The sequence below is a fragment of the Pinus tabuliformis genome, chromosome 8 (assembly GCF_031772625.1).
Source record: "Pinus tabuliformis cultivar Carrire ecotype Pingquan chromosome 8, CPIR1, whole genome shotgun sequence".
Lineage (NCBI taxonomy): Eukaryota > Viridiplantae > Streptophyta > Pinopsida > Pinales > Pinaceae > Pinus > Pinus tabuliformis.
Window position 1 is genome coordinate 2,021,687,194 of NC_142294.1, and position 20,298 is coordinate 2,021,707,491.

At 40.9% G+C, this 20,298-nt stretch overlaps 1 pseudogene; it reads left to right on the forward strand.

The window, feature by feature from the left end:
* The first annotated feature begins 850 nt into the window (after nucleotides 1-850).
* Nucleotides 851-20,298, forward strand: part of LOC149244542 (indole-3-acetic acid-amido synthetase GH3.6-like) — a 187,611-nt pseudogene continuing 168,163 nt past the window's right edge.

Consider the following 20,298-nt stretch of genomic DNA (forward strand, 5'->3'; position numbering starts at 1 on the left):
TGCTCTCGATCAGGTAGGCACCAATCTACTCGGAGACTATCAAGGGATTGGCCACCCGGCCTAGTCCCAACCAGATTGAGTTGCTCACCTCTGTTCGGCAAGCCAGTAAGAAAGTAAATGTCAGCAGGCTCTATCTCGAGTTGTTGCCTGCCGATATAAAAGCATTGTTCTTGAACGTTCCATCTCTCGACCAGCCACTCCAAGAACCTTACCTGAGCTCTCATACCGGGTATGGACCAGTATTTGTATAATCCACATCCTCTTAGGGCATCGAGGGAGGGTTGATGATTGATTGCAGCTTCATCAACCTCCTCATGCTCTCTTTCTCTCCAATCCAGCATGATAAGTGCCCTATACATGGATAAACAGGCATTAAAATTATTTTTGAGAAATTTCAATGGTTGGTTTGGGAGTTTGGGGTTTCAAAACCCGCGTTTTGCGGAGGACGCACCCTGCGTTTGGCGCACAGTGCGCCGGGACGCAGGTGGCCTGAAGGTAACCTGCGTCCCCCGACCTTTTCCCTGTGTAGGAAAAAGTCGAGGGACGCAGGCCAGCCTTTAGGAAACCTGCGTCCCCCGCAGGGCGGTTTCCAAAACCCAAAACCCCCTAAAAATAAAAAATGAAACTTAAAACAAAATTCTAAACGGATGAAATTGACAAGGAGGATGTTGTGAAATACCTGGAAGAGACGGCGTTTGATTCTAACGGTCGGATTTTCCACAGCGACCACGGGAAGTTTCTTGTCAAAAGCTCCTTTTTCAACCTCAACAGTCAAATGGTAAAAATGGCATGGTAAAAAGTCTTTTTATAGGTTTTTTGGATGAATTTGTTCATTTTTCACCATGGAAAGATGTTTTTCGATGAATTTTTGCCTATCTTAAACAGGTATGAGTAATGTGTCGCTTTTATGCAGGACAAAGGGACTTAGAGGGAAAATTGTCATTTTTCACAAACAAAATATCAGAGTCATCTTTTAAGCCCTTTTCTGACTCCTAAAACATGAAAAGATTGCCGAGCGTTTCTTTTACACTCGTTAAAACGGAATTAAAAGATGGTCCCCTTATAGCTCTTTTCTGACCGTAAAATCAGGAAAAGATTGCCGTGTTTTTGTCGTTTCAAACTCGATACGGAAATAAAACGACGTGTCCTTGATCGCTTTTTAATTTTCAGGTCAGTGACACTAATTATGAAAGTACTCCTTGGTCGTAAGATCAAGCGGTTCCCCCAGGTATTATTTTATACTTTTTCGGGCTTGAGGGACACAAATTTACGAAAAAGTTCAACTTGGAGTTTCCTTAAGTTTTTCAGACTCTCTAAAATTGAAAAACGCCGAGTTTCTCCTATACTGGGCTCGTTAAACATTTCACAGTAAAGGACCTGTTCAATTACAAACAGGAACGAACCACTCCTTCCTAGGGTTCGAATCAAAACTGGGTTGGACTCATCCGAAGGATGAGCTTATAATCAAGCATATGTTATCCTCCTCAAGCTTGTTAAAAATAAAGAGGTACTTGCCAGAAATGGTGGGGGAAAAGAGAGAAGAACGAGCCTATTTGTTACCTTTTGTCTCAAAAGAAACTTTATCGCCACTCTTGGACACGACACTTTTCATTCACCTGGGTTGGGAAATCTTTTACCTCACAGTGAATCAAACCACTTTTGAAAGTCTTCAACCGGGTTCCGGGGATTAACTTTGAGTTATTTAACACCAAACCATCTGTCGTGTCGTTATGTGTCCAAGAGGTCTGCAAACAAAACTTTCATCTGCAAAATACTTGTCATCCATTTGACCATCCCTGAGTCAGTCCTTACAGCAATATTTCTTCAACTTGAACAATGATTTCGTGTTGTGGGCTTGCCTGCAACGAGTCTCTTTCTATCGACATCAGCACATTATCTAGAGAGATGACTTAGAAATCGTCAGTGCCTTGAAGTCTGCATGCATCAATGGCAGGTTTCTCGCCTTTGACGTCAGTTTACATCATTGACTTTCGATCGAAGGATTCCGTGAAATGTTCGACATCAACTCATTCATTCACATCTCATGGATTGTACTGGGTACTTTGAGAACCATTGACATTACTGGTGGTCTCTCTCACGCTTGTTAACAGTTTACATCATCGACTGGTAATCAAGTGGTTTCTACCATGTTCGACATCGACTCATTTATTCGCATGGCTAGAATCGTACCAATTCGAGAAGTAGGAATGAAGACCCTAGATCAAATCTTTACCGTCCAGGCTGCGAGGAGTTTTGTATTCATTATCTAAGTAGACTAATCATAAACAGATGGCTGCGCCCATACTGTGTCTACAAAAGTCTATGATTATGATGTACTACAAGATCATTTCTGTATCAGAGTAGTTAGTTTGTTAGTTAAAGTTTTTATCTGAGTATGGGAATGCCTACCTCAGTGATGATATAATCTTATCCATGTATTTTGTGTTGAAAATTGCAGGTTCCAACCAGGTTCTCCATGAGATAATCCTCGAAATGATAAAGTGCTTCACCCTTCCTAGATAATACAAAACCCTAATCTATTCCAGGCTTCGCACTTTAGGGGGCAATCTGTTACACTAAAAAATGTCACCATGGCTATTTACAGTCGGTATGGCTCTATCAACAGCCATACTACCCTCTTGAGCAAGTCTTATGCCTCAGCTATTCATGTCAAACTCCAAGAAAGAGAGAAAGTCCTTATAAAATATGTTTATCTCTGGGTACGCAGGTTCTCTCAAGCTTTGCCTACGGGTACGCACCTTTTGTTCATAAGGTCGGCATCCAAGGACGCTCTGTATCTAAAGGGGCAGGTGCGTCCCTCTAAAAAGGTTAAAATGCGCAAGTTTTATCTTCAAAAACTTACTTGTGGTCATTTCTAGAGCATTCTAGAAGGTTGTTTGATGTGTATTGAGCGCCTCCAGATGGTTCATGCACTCCTATCAAAGAGGAACTTATCCCATCAATAAGGGAGTGATCCCATCCAAGGAGGGGACTATCCCATTGATGGTGGACCTGATTAACTTCCTCTTGAGCACTATAAAAAGAGGCATTGAGCCAGAAGGAAAAAGGTTGAAAGCTATAGATTTCTAAGGGTAAATGCTGCAGGAATTAGGACTCCCATTTAGAAGCTTGTGAGGAGAGATTGTCATCTTTACTTGTTCTATTTGGAAGTGGGTGAGCTTTGTCAAAGTAGAGGAAGACTCTTGTGGACCCTGGAAGGAGCTTGCACAACACCAAGGCTCAGGTTGTAATGGTTCCTTTTGATTACCTTTAATGCAAATTGGTCCATTCTTCTCAATAGCTTGTTGTTAATGGGTTATTTCATGTACTCCTTGGTCTATGTGTTGAATATGCTTTGTTTTATGTTATAATCAGGTGCTATTTAATTGTTTGACTGTTGGTGATTACAGGTTTTGGAGAAACGGAGGAGCTCATCCAGATCAACAAAGCTTGGACTTCTACAACAGCGTTTGGACAAAGGTAAGAACGAAACACTTGATTTCTCATATCATAACGTATGTTTAGAGAAGGATAGCTCCAGTTTGTTTTGTTTGTCATTAGAATGTCTTAGAATTCTAGGAAGGTCAGCTGTGTCCGCACCCTTGACTGATTCCGTGTGACACCAGCGATTCCACATAAACTTCCGCCAGATATTCCTAAATTTAATGGAAATCTGGGTGAATACCCATTGAATCATGTGATGACATTTCATCTGTGGTGTTCATCAAACACCCTAAACGATGATTCGATTAGGCTTCGCCTCTTTCAGAGGACATTAACTAGTTCGGCAGCAAAATGGTATCTCGAGATACCCAGAGCTTCGTTTGACAACTTCAGTGCCCTAGCCACAACCTTTTTAACTCATTTTCAGTTACCGATAAGGTACGAAACGGGAATAGAACTTCTTACCAATTTCAAACAAACAACAGCCACTCACATATCTGATCATATTCATGAGTGGCGACGTCATCGTAGAATGGTAAAAACGTATGTTCCTGATCAACTTTTAGCTGAATGGTTTATTAAGTCATTATTACCTTCCATTACAGAAGATGTGGCAAAAGGAGGAGTCATCACTGAAGAGCAAGTTATTTCTCGTGCGCAATATTTAGACTTGATTTATACTCAGTCTGGCACGCTCTACGATAAAATCCCTGACGCTCCCAGGCGGGAATTTTCTGTCCTTCCTCCTCCTAAACCAAACAATGACTCTCATGCCGGCGATGGCGTGATTGGTACGACAGACACGAAATCAACAAAGGCTACATCTAAAAAGGCCCGTAAGATTTCTAGTCAAAATGAAAAAGAAGAACTTCTCGCCTTGAAAGTAAATGCTGTCTCAACAGACAGAGGCAAAGAAACCAAGCAACCAGGAGGCAAGAAGAAAAACAAAGGTAAGAAGAAGAAATAGGAGGAATCATCACCTGAAAATTCTTCTGCAAACCCTCCTGGAGATAGGAAACCAAAAAATCCATGCTTAATACGTGATGAGGATCATTGGACAAAAAATTGTCCACGTAAAGCTGAGCTTAAAAGATTCTTCAAGAATTCATAAACCTCGGCGGTATTGACTGATCTGTTTCCAAATCTAGGGACAAATCTGGTTGCTAGTGAAAATTCTTCCCCGTCCCAAGTATTGATGTTGTCGGTTTCAAAATAGAAAAATGATGCTTTGATATCGACAAGGAATAAAGATTACGGGAATCCACAGCTGTCGAACAACAAGGATAAAGATCAACCTAGTAGTTCGACAACAACTTCAGCAGAAGTTGCACCACCCATCATTCTAGAGCTAACAATAAAACCTCCAAAGGGAGTAATACACGAGTCGACATTTAATCCTCGTGCCAGAGCAGCACAGCATTATAATATAGTGGAAGATCTGGCCCAATCGCCATCCGCTATGTCGACACTTGAGGTATTGGAAAATTGCCCATCCCAAAAGCAGGCTTTATTATCAGCTATAGGTGGGATAGACCCAAAGGATTCTAATCTTGTGTCCTTTAATCATAAAGGATACGATCCTCAGTTACCAGCTCAACTAGCTTTCCTCATTCAAGTGAAAGCCCTCAACAAAACTGTTCATCGAACAATTATTGATGAGGGGGCATCGACATGTATTATGTCGATGAGTTGCTGGAAAACTTTAGGATATCCAACCTTGTTGTGATCTTCGACAACATTAAAAGCATTTGACGGATGAACGTATACCCCATATGGTATTCTAAGTAACTTCCAAGTTGAACTAGGAGGGAAAACAGTAGAAATAGATGTCGAAGTAATCGACGGAAACCTCGATTACAACATCCTACTGGGAAGACCATGGATATATACTATGGCTGCAGTTGTGTTGACCTACTTTAGGAAGATTGCATTTCCTTTTCAAGGAGGAATTACAATCGTCGACCAACAAACATTTCTCCCCAATAGTTCCCAAGTTATGGGAAGCATTTCGATGATCCATGGAAGCCCTCATTCGCTTCAAAATATTGGAGTAGGCCTACTAAAAGACCCTATATTAATGGGGAATTTTGCCCTCCCGCCTCCAATCAATCTGGCGGAAGTGGCGACGGTAGGAACCTGCAATATGATTTCTTCGATTCAAAAGATCTCAGAAAACAATATTAACATGGATCATCCGCAGATATTGCCTCCAAGCCCAATAGAAATATTGTAGCAATCCATGTTTTCGGCATGGGAGGCAGACCCGAATCAATGCTCATCAAGCGTTTGGATAGATAGGTCTATGGAATATGACACCCCATTAGATCCTTGGTCGCAAGTGCATTACACCGACGAAGGAATTGTTCAGTCAATGATAACTGACGGGGCGCCATGGGAAGACTACCACCATCATTCCCATCTTCTGGATTATCAAGAAGATACCCCTGATGACCTCCATCATCCTTCACTTTTTGATTTCCTATCAAATACTGTAAACACGGTGAATTCCGAGCGAAACTTGTCCAATATTGAAGAGACTATTGCCATAAATATCTTGACCAAAACGGATGTTGTAGAGAATATTTATGTTGCCAAATGTTGTTCTCCTTCAGAACTGGAAATATATAACGCTCTTTTTCGCAAATTCAGAGATGTCTTTGCTTGGTCATATGATGAAATGCCAGGCATTGACTCGAGTATAGTTGAACATGAAATCAAGATGTATCCAGATGTCAAACTAGTACGACAATGGCTACGACAGGTGCACCCCAAGAAAGCCGCTGCCATCAAGGCAGAAGTTGAAAAGCTTCCCCATGCTGGTTTCATTTACCCGATTCCTTTAACCGATTGGGTATCGAACATTGTTCCTGTGATGAAAAAACAAGGAACAATTAGAGTGTGCGTCGATTATGGGGATGTAAATCAAGCTTGTCCAAAAGACAAATATCCTACACCCTTTATTGACCAGATAATTGATGAATGCGTCGGATGTGAAATATTTTCATTCATGGATGGGTTCTCCGGGTATAATCAAATAAATATCCGCCCACAGGACCAGTCAAAGACTGCATTTATTTGTTCGCGGGGCACATTCACATATCACAAATTACCCTTTGGTTTAAAGAATGCAGGGGCAACATTTCAGAGGGCAATGAATTATGCCTTCCATGACATCAAAAACATCGTTCAACCATATCTCGATGACCTTCCGGCTCATTCGCAAAAGCGGACTGATCATCCGCAGCATTTGAGAGTGATATTTCTACGTTGCCGACACTACAAGATACGACTCAATCCACACAAATGTGTGTTCTGTGTCAGTTCTGGTCGTTTACTTGGCTTTGTAGTCTCAAAGGACGGGATTTGTCTCGACCCATGTAAGGTTCAGGCAATCATAAATTTTCCTCCACCTTCAAATTTGCTTTAGATTCAGAAACTCCAAGAGAAAGCAAACTTTTTGAGGAGGTTCATTCCAAATTACGCCGAACTTGCTAAAGGTTATACACGTCTATTGAAAAAGGAAGTGCCTTTCATCTGGGATCAAGTTGCACAAGCTTCCTTTGATGCTTTAAAAGAATCCCTAATGAAAGCATCATTAATGTACGCTCCTGATTATCAAAAAGACTTTAACCTGTATCTGGCTGCAGCGGATACAACCATCGCAATGGTTTTAGTTCAAGAAGACAACGGAATTGAACATCCTATATATTATTTAAGTAGGAACTTAAATGATATAGAAAGCAAGTATTCCTATGTTGAAAAGCTCGCTCTCGCAGCTATTCAAGCGATACAGAGATTTAGGCATTATGTCCTCTTTCGAAAAACTACCATTCTGTCAGATTGCAACCCCATGACTTATATATTGTCGCGACAGTTGCTAGGGGGCAAATATTCAAAATGGATAGCAATTCTTCAAGAGTTTGATCTGGAATTTGTAAAATCCAAATCGAAGAAATCCCTGGTATTTGTGGAATTACTATGCGATCTCTCATCGTTGTCCAATGATGAAACATATAAAGAAACCATTGTGGATGAATCTTTGTTTCTGATATCTTCAAGCAATCCGTGGTATGGAGATATAATCATCTATCTTCAAACCCAAAAATATAGGCCTAATACCTCCCACTCGGAACAAAAACGTATTCGATACCAATCAAAAGACTACATGAACGTCGGTGATATGCTTTACCGTTGTGGTGTCGATACAGTTTTGAGAAGGTGCCTCACCCATGAGGAGGCCAAAAAAGTCCTGAATGATTGCCATTCAGGCGCGTGTGGGGGACCTCAATCTGGTTGCGCTACGGTGCAAAATTTTTTACGAGCATGATGCTTCTGGCCAACAATGTTCAAAGATTGCATAACCGCAGTCAGAAGTTGCCATGCATGTCAAATTTTCGATAGCAAAACCAGAAGACCACCCACGCCTCTGTAGCCAATAATTGTTGTTGGGCCATTCGCCAAATGGGGCATAGATTTCATGACATGTAACCCCACCTCGACTGGGGGGCATGGGTATATCATAGTCGCAGTAGACTATTTTACCAAATGGGCCGAGGTGATGCCTACATTAGATAACACTGGTGAAACAGCTGCCCTTTTATTTTTCAATAATGTAGTCGCCAGATTCGGCGTTCCACAGGCTATAGTCACAGATCATGGATCGTATTTTCGCAATCACATGATGGTTGAATTGGCTGCCAAATTAGGGTTTTCCCATGACATCTCTACTCCATATTACCCGCAGGCCAATGAACAAGTTGAAGCAATCAACAAGGTCCTGAAGCGGATGCTGCAAAGGATGATTGGAGTCCACAAAAGGATTTGGCACCTGATCCTGTACTCGGCCTTGTAGGCATACCGAACATCGGTAAGGAATGCAACCGGGATTACACCCTTCCAACTGGTGTATGTCCTAGAAGCAATCTTACCAGTTCAGTGTGAAATCTCGTCCCTCAAACTCGCAGTCGACCTTCTCCCCGAAACTTCAGAAGAGGAGGCTCATTTCTTGGAACTAATCCAATTGGATGAAACCCGTTGTGATGCCGCTTTGGCTAATGAAGCCCATAAGAAACGAGTCAAGGCGCAGTTCGAAAAGAATGTCAAACCCCATGTCTTCTCAGAAGGTGACTTGGTCTTACTTTACGACCAAGAATCCGATAAATTGGGAGCAGGTAAATTCAAGTCTTTATGGATGGGCCCCTATATTGTTAAACGTGTATTAGCAAAAGGAGCCTACGAGTTAATGGATTATGACGGGATTCTGCTAGCGCAACCCTATAACGGGTTGTACCTTAAGCGTTATTATGCATGATGCAATGTAGTAACCCATATGCTTTTGTTACATTTTTGTTTTCACTAGGGGTAATTGTTTTGGTCAAGTAATCCACTTTTTACATTTGTTGTAGATGTCGAACCTATTGGAATCATTTGTTGGATATGCCGACGGAGCGAGTCGTAGTTCGCGGAACCTATCCTCTGCAGCCTAGGCCATTTTTGATCCAAGCGGTGAGTTAGTAAGTTTCAGAGGGGTATGTATTGGTCGGTCAAAAAATAACATTGTTGAATATAGCACGTTGATAGAACTTCTCTCTGATGCCATCACCCATGGAATACACCGACTTGTCGTCAGGCTAGACTCACAGCTCGTCATACTACAACTCACTGGTATCTACTCTGTCTGAAATCCAACTATCTATCGCATGTTCCTAAGGGTCAAGATTTTGGATTTGATTTTATTCAATATCAGCATATTTCCAGAAACTTAAACACATTAACAGACTCATTGGAAAATTATGTGTTAGATAGACATTTGCAACATTTATAAAAAGAAGCATTTCATCAATATTTGCATCAGGATCATGTAACTTAACCAAAATAAGACTCTGAAAATCAAAAATATATATATAACTGTTTATGGTTTAGACATAATGTTCTGTAACCAAGACAAAATTGGTAAAATGACCTAAAACTCAAAATGCTAGGGGGCACCCTAGTCTAATGATGTTGGTGATAACAAGCCACTGCCTGTGCAATCATGCGTAAAATCCTAGTCCATCGACTTGGCACGCTAGTAGTATGTCGCTGCAACCTCAGAGGCAGCTTGTTAGTCCTCACATCTGGAATACCGAGAGTGAGGCCCTCGACCTGATCCTGTGATGCTGAAAGAGTCTCGGCCACATTGAGGTCGTGAAGGATTGCCCTTCCCACAGCCTCTCCTGCTGGAGTGACAACTGGCACTTTCAGGCGTACTACTAGCTGAACAGGTCCAACATTTGCATGAGCAGATGAGCTTTGATTAGTCTTGATAGAAAAAGCAAAAGAACATTATAAAGGGAAATGATAAATAGAGATATGGTTAAAGAATTTACCAATGGCGCCCCATTGCTTGCCAGCCGGCAATACCAAATCCGGGTCACCACGGAAATCCATACCAGCATATGGATACTCGAAAAAAACCATCTCCTGACGATCGAACCACCCAAAGAAGGTATCATTAAAGGAAACCTGAGATTGACCAGCATGTTTGGACATATGGTCGACCCATCTCTGCATCCGTGGCTCAGTCGGTGGAGGTAAACCAAGTGAAATATACTTCGGCTGCATCAGCGGGATCTTTTCCAAGGCAAAAGCGGTCAAAATAGAACCATATCCAAAGTTCTTCAATCTTCTATTTTTCACCTTGGTCAATTGTTCTTTCATCACAAAGGGTACTGCATCACACCAGTTGAACACCTTTGGTTCAAGACATTCTAAGGCATACTGCATATAAGATCAGTTGGCCACATGAAGAGCCGCACTACCAGCCATTCTAGCAAAAGTGAACAGAATGGTCCTTAAGGGCCTGTCAGTGACATCTCGGATATTGATCTTTCCGTCCTTACTCAGCTGAGCTCCCTCTCTGCAATACCTGCGAATGTAATCTCTCACAGATTCACCCCCACGGGCCAAACCTGATAATGAGATAGGGGCACCCCGCCTCGATAAGCCGGTCAAAAAATAGATGTCCACGACAGTCAAGGGGATAGATTTGCCCCTAATCTGGAACACCTGGCTGGTAGGATCCCAGGAATCGAGTAAATACTGCAACAAGTTGATTTGTTGCCTCATGCTAAAGATGCGGAAAAACTTGAACAGGCCAGAGTTCCACAATGCATTTACCATAACCGGATAATGTAAAGCAAGCATGTCCTCTTCTTCATGCTCACGTTCTCACCATGTAACAGGAATTTTGCTCCAATGAATCTCTGAAAACAAACAAGAGAAGAGTCAGATCCTGATTTGGTGAAAAACAGGCAAAAATTTCCATGAAAAACTGTGCACAATTTTCCCTCCTTGCGCCCATCGCACCCCCAGCAGTGTTCTGGGTGCGTTGCATGCTAACTAGCCAATGGCCAGGCCAACATGCAATGCACCTTTCGATATAGAAAGGGTGCGATGGAGCCAGGGCGAGTTTTTCAAACCCCAGAGGCTCAGAAAAACCAGAAAACATGCTCAGAATTCAAAAAGGAAAGAATGAAACTGAAGAGCTCAGGTTTAGCTCCTACCTGGTCCAGACGGCGCCAAGAATCATCCACAGAATCTCCTGGAATCAGCTAGTGAAAATCAAGGGGGAAAGCACCTCCAAAGCTCCAACAAACCAAAGTTCAAATGAAATGGTAAAATGAGAGGTAAAAAACCACTTTTAAATTACTTTTCACGTAATTCAAGTAAAATATTAGTGTTTTGACTCATTTTTCAAACATATATTGTTCATTTCTAACTAGTTTGATGAAGCAATTGAGCAGGCAGTACAACCTTTGAAGGAACAAAGTTATTAATGGTAAAATCAAGAAAATCAATGACCATTATATCGAGCAGTTTTAATGCCGAATTCAAGCTCGTTAAAAAATAAACATTAGCAATGAGCAAATGTTCCTCCAAAGTTTAAGCTTATTAAAAAATGAACCAATTTCCGGTAAATAACCATTTTGAATGTATTACCATCAGCCTTTGAAGCCTTGGTCATGTTCTCATCATCACCTCCACTCTATATTGGCTGATCATTCACCCCCATTTGATTGTTTACCCTTTTTGAGGAACAGTTGCGAAGAGTGATGCTGTTAGCCATCCTTGTGACACTGCCGTGATTGGAAAATTCCAAACCTTACCTGGAATTAGCTGCTACCCGAATCTATCACTCGTTCCTCAAAAAATGAGTCTCCTTTAAGCTCTTTTCAACTGACTCGTAAAATATGAAAAGATTGCCGAGCCATTGGCCTCTCTAGCTCGTTAAAGTGACCGGAAGTGTTATCCCTCCTTTAAATTTTAATATTTTTTGGACTTGAGGGATTATTACACAAAAATATCGAGTGCTTGTTTTGTTCAGCTCGTTAAAAGTACCAAAAATCCATCCCTTTTGTATTGTTTTATACTTTTTCGGACTCAAGGGATTATGTGACGAAAAAGTATTTTTGGAGTTTTATTTACGTCCCTTTTCAGACTCTCTGAAATTGAAAAGGATCGAGTTATCTTTGTCATTAAACTCGTTAAAACCAAATAGCGACAAACTTGTCCATGACAGACAAGAACGAGTTTCACTATCGCTAGGCTCGTTAAAACATAGCGATGGGTTTGCCCAAAGGGCAAATTATAGAACAAGGATATGTTATCCTCCTCAAGCTTGACAAAAATAAAGAGGTACTGGTCAACAATGACTGGGGAAAAATTGGGAAGAAAACTTGAAGAAACTTTGTTGGTAGCAAGTCGCTCTTGAACATGACACTTTCACTCCGCATCTGAGTCGGGTTGGGTTGTTCCATTCACTGGTCACATCACCATGGTTCCGTCACACCATCCATATTTGGGGTTAATGCTACCGATCCATCATGTCAATGTTGCCGATATGTTCAAGAGAAGCCGCTCATAGAATTCACCTGTGTCTCATCCGCTGCAATAGATTCACACTCCATTCTTTCATGACCGCCACCCTAAACCTTATATCACCAGATCGTTTTCACCTCCATTAAAATCATTTGCTCCATTCCATGTCATTGATGTGGGATTCACTAAGGCCCTCCTATGATGGATCGCTTCTTGTTGACATCAGCTCATTATCCAAGAAGTCGATCTACGAATAACCCTTTCAGTACTTTGAAGCTTGCATGCCTCAATGGCAAGTTTCTCACTTCCGATGACAGGTTTACATCAATGGCCTTCGACCGAAAGATTTTGCGTGGTGTTCAACGCCAAGTCCCTTATTCACACCACGTGAATTGTACTGTAGTACCTTGAGGGTCATCATCATTATCGGTGATTCCTCTCGCACCTGTTAACAGCTTACATCACTGGCTGGTAATCAGGCGATGTCTTTCCATGTTCGACTCCAGAACATCTCTCACATGGATCGACTTGTACTTAGAGTGAAGATCGAATGAGATTGAAGACCCCAGATCTATTTTCATCCATTCGAGCTACGATATATATTCACGAAAATAAAGACATCAAATGTACATCATTGTTGCACAAATAATCATCCAATATAAGGGATGATGGCTCTACCAGAATCATCAGTCTACACTCAGACGATTGTCTGTCTCATGTACATGAAAATGAATTTATGAAGCTGAGCATGGGAATGCCCGCCTCAGCTAGATCATGAAAATATTATGAAGATAATGTATTGTATTGTATCTTATTACAGGTCACCTTCCAACTTCAAAAAACTTCGGATCCTCATGATAAAGCATTTCACCCGACATCAAAAGATTAATGACCTCATGCTTTAGGGGGCAACTGTTATAGACATTTTTGGGCACTGCAACCCCAATCATAAATGTCCATAAACGAAGGGCTCCTAAGTCCTTAAAGGTGTTTTTCCAACCCCTAAAAGAACAATGTCAACTGATTACAGCATCTCCCAGAAGTTCTCCATGAAAAACTACTCAGAACTGGTCAAAACTGGACCATTTCACCTGCTCCATGGTCAAAGTGCATTGCATCCCACCTAAATACACACAGTAGGTGCGATGCATGTTGAAAATCCCTTCTATGGGGTGCTATGGGTGAGAGTGGACAAATGGAAGGGTCAATCCACAAGGTGGAGGATCATGGAATCTTCCAGAAACTTCTCCTGTGACACTTGCCTCTCTGCATTCGCCCAGGGATGAGTAAGAGATCATCAATCTCCAAGTGGAATCAAGAACTATCAGAGAGAGGACACTAATAAAATCTCAAAAGATGACTCACCCCCCTTGCAAAAATCTATATATGGATCCCTCATCCCAGAGATCCAGAGGCTGGAATTTTGTATCTTGTAAGGAAGTGCTGCTGGTTTCTTGGTGCAATATCATAGTGTTGGGTGATCTAAGCTTTTCATGAGGTGAAGAAGGGATTTCTTGCTGAGAGGATGATACTGGGTCAGAACAATTGGTTGTAATCCTCTTTGCTCTTTCTTGACTATCAATAAAGCTATTTAAGTTCTCCTCCACATTCTTGTATGATTGATGTTATGAGCATTTGTGTCGTCAATATATATCTGGTCCTATATTGTTTATGATAATAGATCTATGTTCTTGGATAGTGTTATGCTGCTTTGATTATACAGGTGCTCTTTGAAGCTGGGTAGACGAGGAAGCGAGCTGCAAAGATCTACCAGAAGGGAGAGGAATCAAGCAAGGAACCAAGCGCAAGACAGAGGTTGGTCTCCTTTATTCCCCTCTTATCTATTTCTCATAAAGGAAAACGAAAGTGGTTTTAGTTTGTTTGTTTCTAAGGTAGCTACCAGCCTTAGTGGGACTAGCAGCTCTGCATAGACACTATTTTTCCCGATAACAAGGGTCTACCACAGGCCCGAGCGAAACCCATCTGCAACAAATGAATCCCCTTGAAGCGAAAACAGCTCTGATACAAAATGTAGATTTTAACCCTGTACAGAAATTACCCGCATACAAATTCTAAAACACATAAAATAAACAATGTGAGAGCATAACACATAAAACACATGTATATATATATAGAGATTTTCCCCTGGATCCCAAAACCAGGACTACCAGCTTGATTTTTCATTATCTTCCTTTCAATGTTACAATACATACTTATACATGCCGAAGCATCCAATAACGTGGACCGAAAACCATCGCATCCAGTACCATGGACCAAAAACCATTGCATCCAAAAACATGTGCGAAAATCATGCATAAAACCATAGGTGGGTCTGCCCAACCTAACATAGGGTCCAAAACCAAAATTTTCCAAGGCGCTACCCTGGACCCCATAAAATGGGGTTACGGGTACACCTTAAACCCCCTATGATGCACCCCCCACCTCCCCCGCCCCCGCTACACAATCAGCACAGCAAAGGGGGGCTCCGCGCCCCCTCTAACCCTCCCAGTTAACTACGTGGGCTAGTCGTGGAAAGAATATAACACAACCCAACAACTTACACATATCATAAAATGAGTTTTGGACTTATTAATGTAGGCGCCACATTCCAGAGAGCCATGGACATAGCTTTCTGAGGGTTGATTAACAGATCAGAAGTGGTTTACATGGATGACATCATTGTGTATTCATATCACAGAAGGGATCATATTTATCACCTGAAACAGATCTTCGAAAGATGCCAAAGGTATGGAATATCGTTGAATCCCAAGAAGAGCGTCTTTACAGTCACATAAGGGAAACTACTAGGTCATATACTCTCTAAAGAAGGGATTGTTCTTGATTCTGAAAGAGTAGAGACTATCATGAGAATACAACCCCCTGCAAATAAAAATGCAATGCAATCTTTCTTTGGGAAAATTAATTTCGTTAGGAAATTTGTTTCAAGTTTTGTAGAAATAATGTGTCCTATGTAGCTAATGATGAAAAAGGAAGTTGTGTATAACTAGAGCGATGAAACTAAGAAATCGTTTCAGCGAATCAAGGAAGCCATTGCAGAAGCTCTTGCACTGGTCAGGCCCAATTTTGGCAAGGAATTCTTCTTGTACACTTTTGCTTCTAATATTTCATATGTCACGATCCTCACTCAAAAAAATGATGATGGCAACGAAGTCCCTATTTCTTATATGATCTCTAATCTTTAGGGAGCAGAACTGAACTACCCAAACATGGAGAAACAAGGCTTTGTGGTTTTTCAATCCGTAAAACACTTCCGTCGTTATTTATTAAAGGCCAAGACTAAATTAATCGTTCCCCATCCTGTTGTAAGAACCCTCCTCGTGCCGAAAGAAATGGGTGAATAGAGAGGGAATTGGATCATCGCACTTCAAGAATTCGACCTCGAGATTAAGTAGGAAAAGATAGTTTGAGGGTAGGGATTGTGTAGGCTAGTAGTAGAAACCTTGGTGGATAGAGAAAGGGCATTCGAAGAACCAGAAGTGCAGAGCATGCAAAATGAAAGGAGCCCCTATGGATTAATGAAACGCTGATATATGAACGCGAATTGTCAGAAGCCCTTTTGGATATTGAGTCGTGGTATTACGACATACGCTTCTATCTCACATGAGGAGCATGCCCTGAGCACATGGATGCATCACAAAGGAGAGAACTCAGATTAAAATCTAATCAGTATCATTTGGTCAATGACACATTATACAAGAAATTTTTTTATGGAATCTGGCTGAGGTGTTTGGAAAAGGGTGATGTTGATCATGTCTTGAAAGAAATGCACAATGGCCCAGGAGGTGGTCACTACGGTAGAGAGACCACTGCTCACAAAATATTAAGCATTGGATATTATTGGCCCACAGTGTTCAGAGACTCGCACGCCTACGCTCGGAAATGCAAAGCTTGTCAAACTTCCCCAGTACGAGAAAGAGAGCCAGCCATTCCGCTCAGACTCGTTATGATTTATCGCCCATTCCAGCAATGGAGCCTAGATGTCATAGGCGAGATCACACCAAACTCTTCACAGCAGCAGAGGTATATACTCACAGTGATCGACTACTTCACCAGATGGATCGAAGCCATCCCGCTTCGGAAGGTGAAAAAAGATGAGGTAATATCATTTATTGAGAAATTCATTATCAACAGGTATGGCATTCCTGACGCTCTCATATTTGATAATGCTTCTTACTTTTCATCACTAAAATTGAATGAATTTGCTATTGATAAATCAATTCAAAGGAAGGTATGCATCGAATTATTACCCCAAGGGAAATGGAGTTGCAGAGTCCTCAAACAAGAACCTCATACGCATAATCCATAAATTTGTTGCTGACAACCAGAGGAATTGGCACAATGCTCTAACAAATGCCCTTTGGGCTGACAGGGTCACCCCAAAAGTGGCCTTAGGAAACTCCCCATACTTTCTCATCTATGGATAGGAAGCCATCTTTCCTCCAAACATTACCCTTCCCTCTCTACAACTCTCCCAAGCTTCAAGAGGAACCCCTTCAGCCTTACATCAAGAGAGGATCAATCAACTGATGAGGTTCGAGGAATTGAGAGATAAAGCCATAAATAAATTCAGAAATCACCAAATGATTGTGAAGATATGGTTTGATCACCATTTGGCAGGTGATAAAGATTACCAAGTAGGAGAGCTAGTCCTAAAATGGGACAAGTTGAATGAGCCAAAAGGTAAACACACGAAATTCCAACACTTATGGCTGGGCCCATTCCAAGTTGTGGAAAAAATTGGTCAGGGAAATTATAGATAGATAACTTTACAGGGAGAAACTAAAAAACTCCATGTTAATGGCCAACATCTCAAGAGATACTTCTAGTAGCCACCACATGGTGGTTACCTCCTGAGTAGGTTAGAATTCATTTTATTTTTGTTGTTAGTTTAGTTACATTTCTATCTTTTCCTTTCTTGTTTTTCTGCAAAGTTTATTTTCCTTCTATTTTGAATTACAGTCCTTTTTAGCCAACTGATTTCGGTCCTCCAATCTTGTTTTTACCTTTTTAGATTGTCCTCATTCACCACCTTCAGCTTTTGCCTCCCTCATTAACCTGTTGATGAGTCTTCTGATTCTAAATCCATCGTTACTTTGCAAATCAAACAAATTTTCAATGAGCCCATGAGAATTGGAAAATCAACAGTGGAATTCAAGATGAAGCCACTCATTGGCATATGTTGGGAACTAGGTAAGATCTGTTGATAACATGGATATCTGGAGCATGTAAGTGCATCTTTATAAAACAAAAAATGTGTAACTACAGCTGGACTGGAATGGAGGAACACTAAATTTTGAATAAATCCCATTCAGACCTAGCCCATACTTTCCTGTAAGGTTTACAATTATTCTCCATTGGTCCCATCCACCATACTAAATTCTCCAACACCTATCATCTACAAGTATACCTCCTTTCATGGGCTAAGCTCACTGTCATATATCCTGTGGCAAATCCAATTGTGCTCTAGTCCTTGTGCCTGAAACTGGAAGGACTTATTTAAAAGAAAATGAAATGTCAAGTCCTTGTGCCAATTTGGAAGGACAGGTTATTTGGGAAGCCAGTTAGATTTAGGACTATTGCCGGGCTCAGAGTGTCGGTTGACACAGCATGCTCAACCTTGCTTAAGCGGTTTAAAAATATGGCATGATCCATGACTACGCCCCATTCAATCATATGAAAATATAGCACTGAAATTCTTATACAAAGTGCAGATAAACATATCTACATCAAGTTTGATGAGTGATAAAGAGCTGAGGTACACACCTAAAATAGGTATTGATAGACTAGTGATGGCCCTGAAAGGATTTTGAAAGTAGGAAACAGGTAAAGGATGGTCAATAAATCCCATAATACTACCATTGGAGAATGCCTGTCAAAACCCTATCAGTAAGTAGAAGCTATTTGTCTTTTTCCCACCTGAAGCAATTAATGTTGAAGTGGAACCCATGCCTGTCCATCTGTACAGTGTGCATTTCAAGTTTATCTTAACACCCTAATGTTCTATTGATCCAAGGTTTATTTGGAAATAGAGATAATTGGTTCGCCCAACGGTTCGCCATTTGTTGTGGCCACAACAACCACCCTATTAAAATTTTCCCTGGTAGCAATTTTGAATGGGTCCCGTAGAAGTTGATATTGCACCCCTCTGAATGATCTGTTTTATCTCAGGGATTTTAACTCTTTTCCAAGTCAAATCTTCAATTCTAAATGGTTAAGTCCCCCTTAATAAATCCCTACTACACGATTCATCTATAACCCTATATAAGCCCTTCATTCATATCCTCATCAGGACTTTTTTGACCCACGAAACCTTCCATCGCTTCCTTATTCCCATTATAACTCTCTATAGTGGAAATGCTTCACAAACATGCCTAAATCACACTTTTTCTGCCTATCACAATCAACTCAACGCATACCATAAGGCACCGGACCCAACGACATTATTAACCACATTATGTATATTTTGGGTCCGGAGCCCCATCGCATATTGCAATCGGCTAGCTCCAAGGCTATGTATATGGCGCGCCACTATCTACTGACCCGATGGCTTTATTAACCGCAATATATATATTATCAGGTTTAGAGCCCCAATCGTATATCACAATCGGCGGAACCCAAGCGTTATATATAAGGTGCACTGTGATCTACCGGATCCGTCAACAACTATGAATCTAGGTATATAATATTTCAAGTCTGGCCTTATGGCTGGATGCAGGTTTTCCATGTATCTCTGTGTATTCGATAAAGTATTGAGGCCCGGGATTTTTCAAAGGGAAGTCATCCATTGTGGACCCGCTGGAAGCATTAACATATATATATATATATATATATATATATATATATATATATATATATATATATATATATATATATATATATATATATATATATATATATATATATATATATATATATATATATATATATATATATATATATATATATATATATATATATATTGGGTCCGCTAGCCCCAATCGCTTATCGCAATCGGCGGAGCCCAGGGGGTTATGCAATATGCAAAGGAGCGATATGGTGGACCTGGCGATAATTATATGCTTGTGTCCATAATTTCTCAAGTCTGGCCGTACGGCTCGTCTGTAGGTTTTCCCGTGTTTTCCTATGTATTTGATAAGATGTTGCGGTCCTGAATTTTAAAATAAAATTGGGTAAGGTGAATGGTATACCTATTGAAGCCTTGTCAAGGGATTCTTGAATAATAATGAATCTTATGGGCAATGGGAATAGAGGTTATAATAGGTTCAACGGCCTAATAATCATGATTTCACTGGATTGTGAGATTAATAGAAATGGTGGCTAAAGGCAAGGTTTTTGTTTTTAGGCATTTCTGTTATATTTTTTATATCCATAGCTAATGATTAAATATCTCTGCAGGTGAGGATCAAGAGATGAGATGCGAACTTGAAGCACTCATGGAAACACTGATCCATCAAGATGTCATTTCCTCTAGATACATCTCAAAGCATGACAAATGTGGGATGATCAGCGGAGCATCTTCAGTTTCCTTCAGGAAATGATAGGGAATGATAGCCACTCCACATAGGTGCAAAGAAATGATACACGGCCATTCTCTATTCCATGGGCATGCATTCATTCCCCCAGGAAGTAGAATGCTCTAGCAAAGGTGACCTTGACGTGTCAGTGGTTTCACCGACCATTATCATCTGTATATTTTGATATGTTGTTATAGACATTTTTGGGCACTACAACCCCAAGCATAAATGTCCATAAAACAAGGGCTCCTAAGTCCCTAAAAGTGTTGTTCCAACCCCTAAATGAACAAGGTCAAATGATTACAGCTTCTCCCAGAAGTTTTCCATGAAAAACTACTCAGAATTGGTCAAAACTGGATCATTTCACCTGCTCCATAGGCAAAGTGCGTTGCATCTCACCTAAATACACACAGTGGGTGCGTTGCATTTCAAAAACCCCTTCTATGGGGTGCGATGGGCG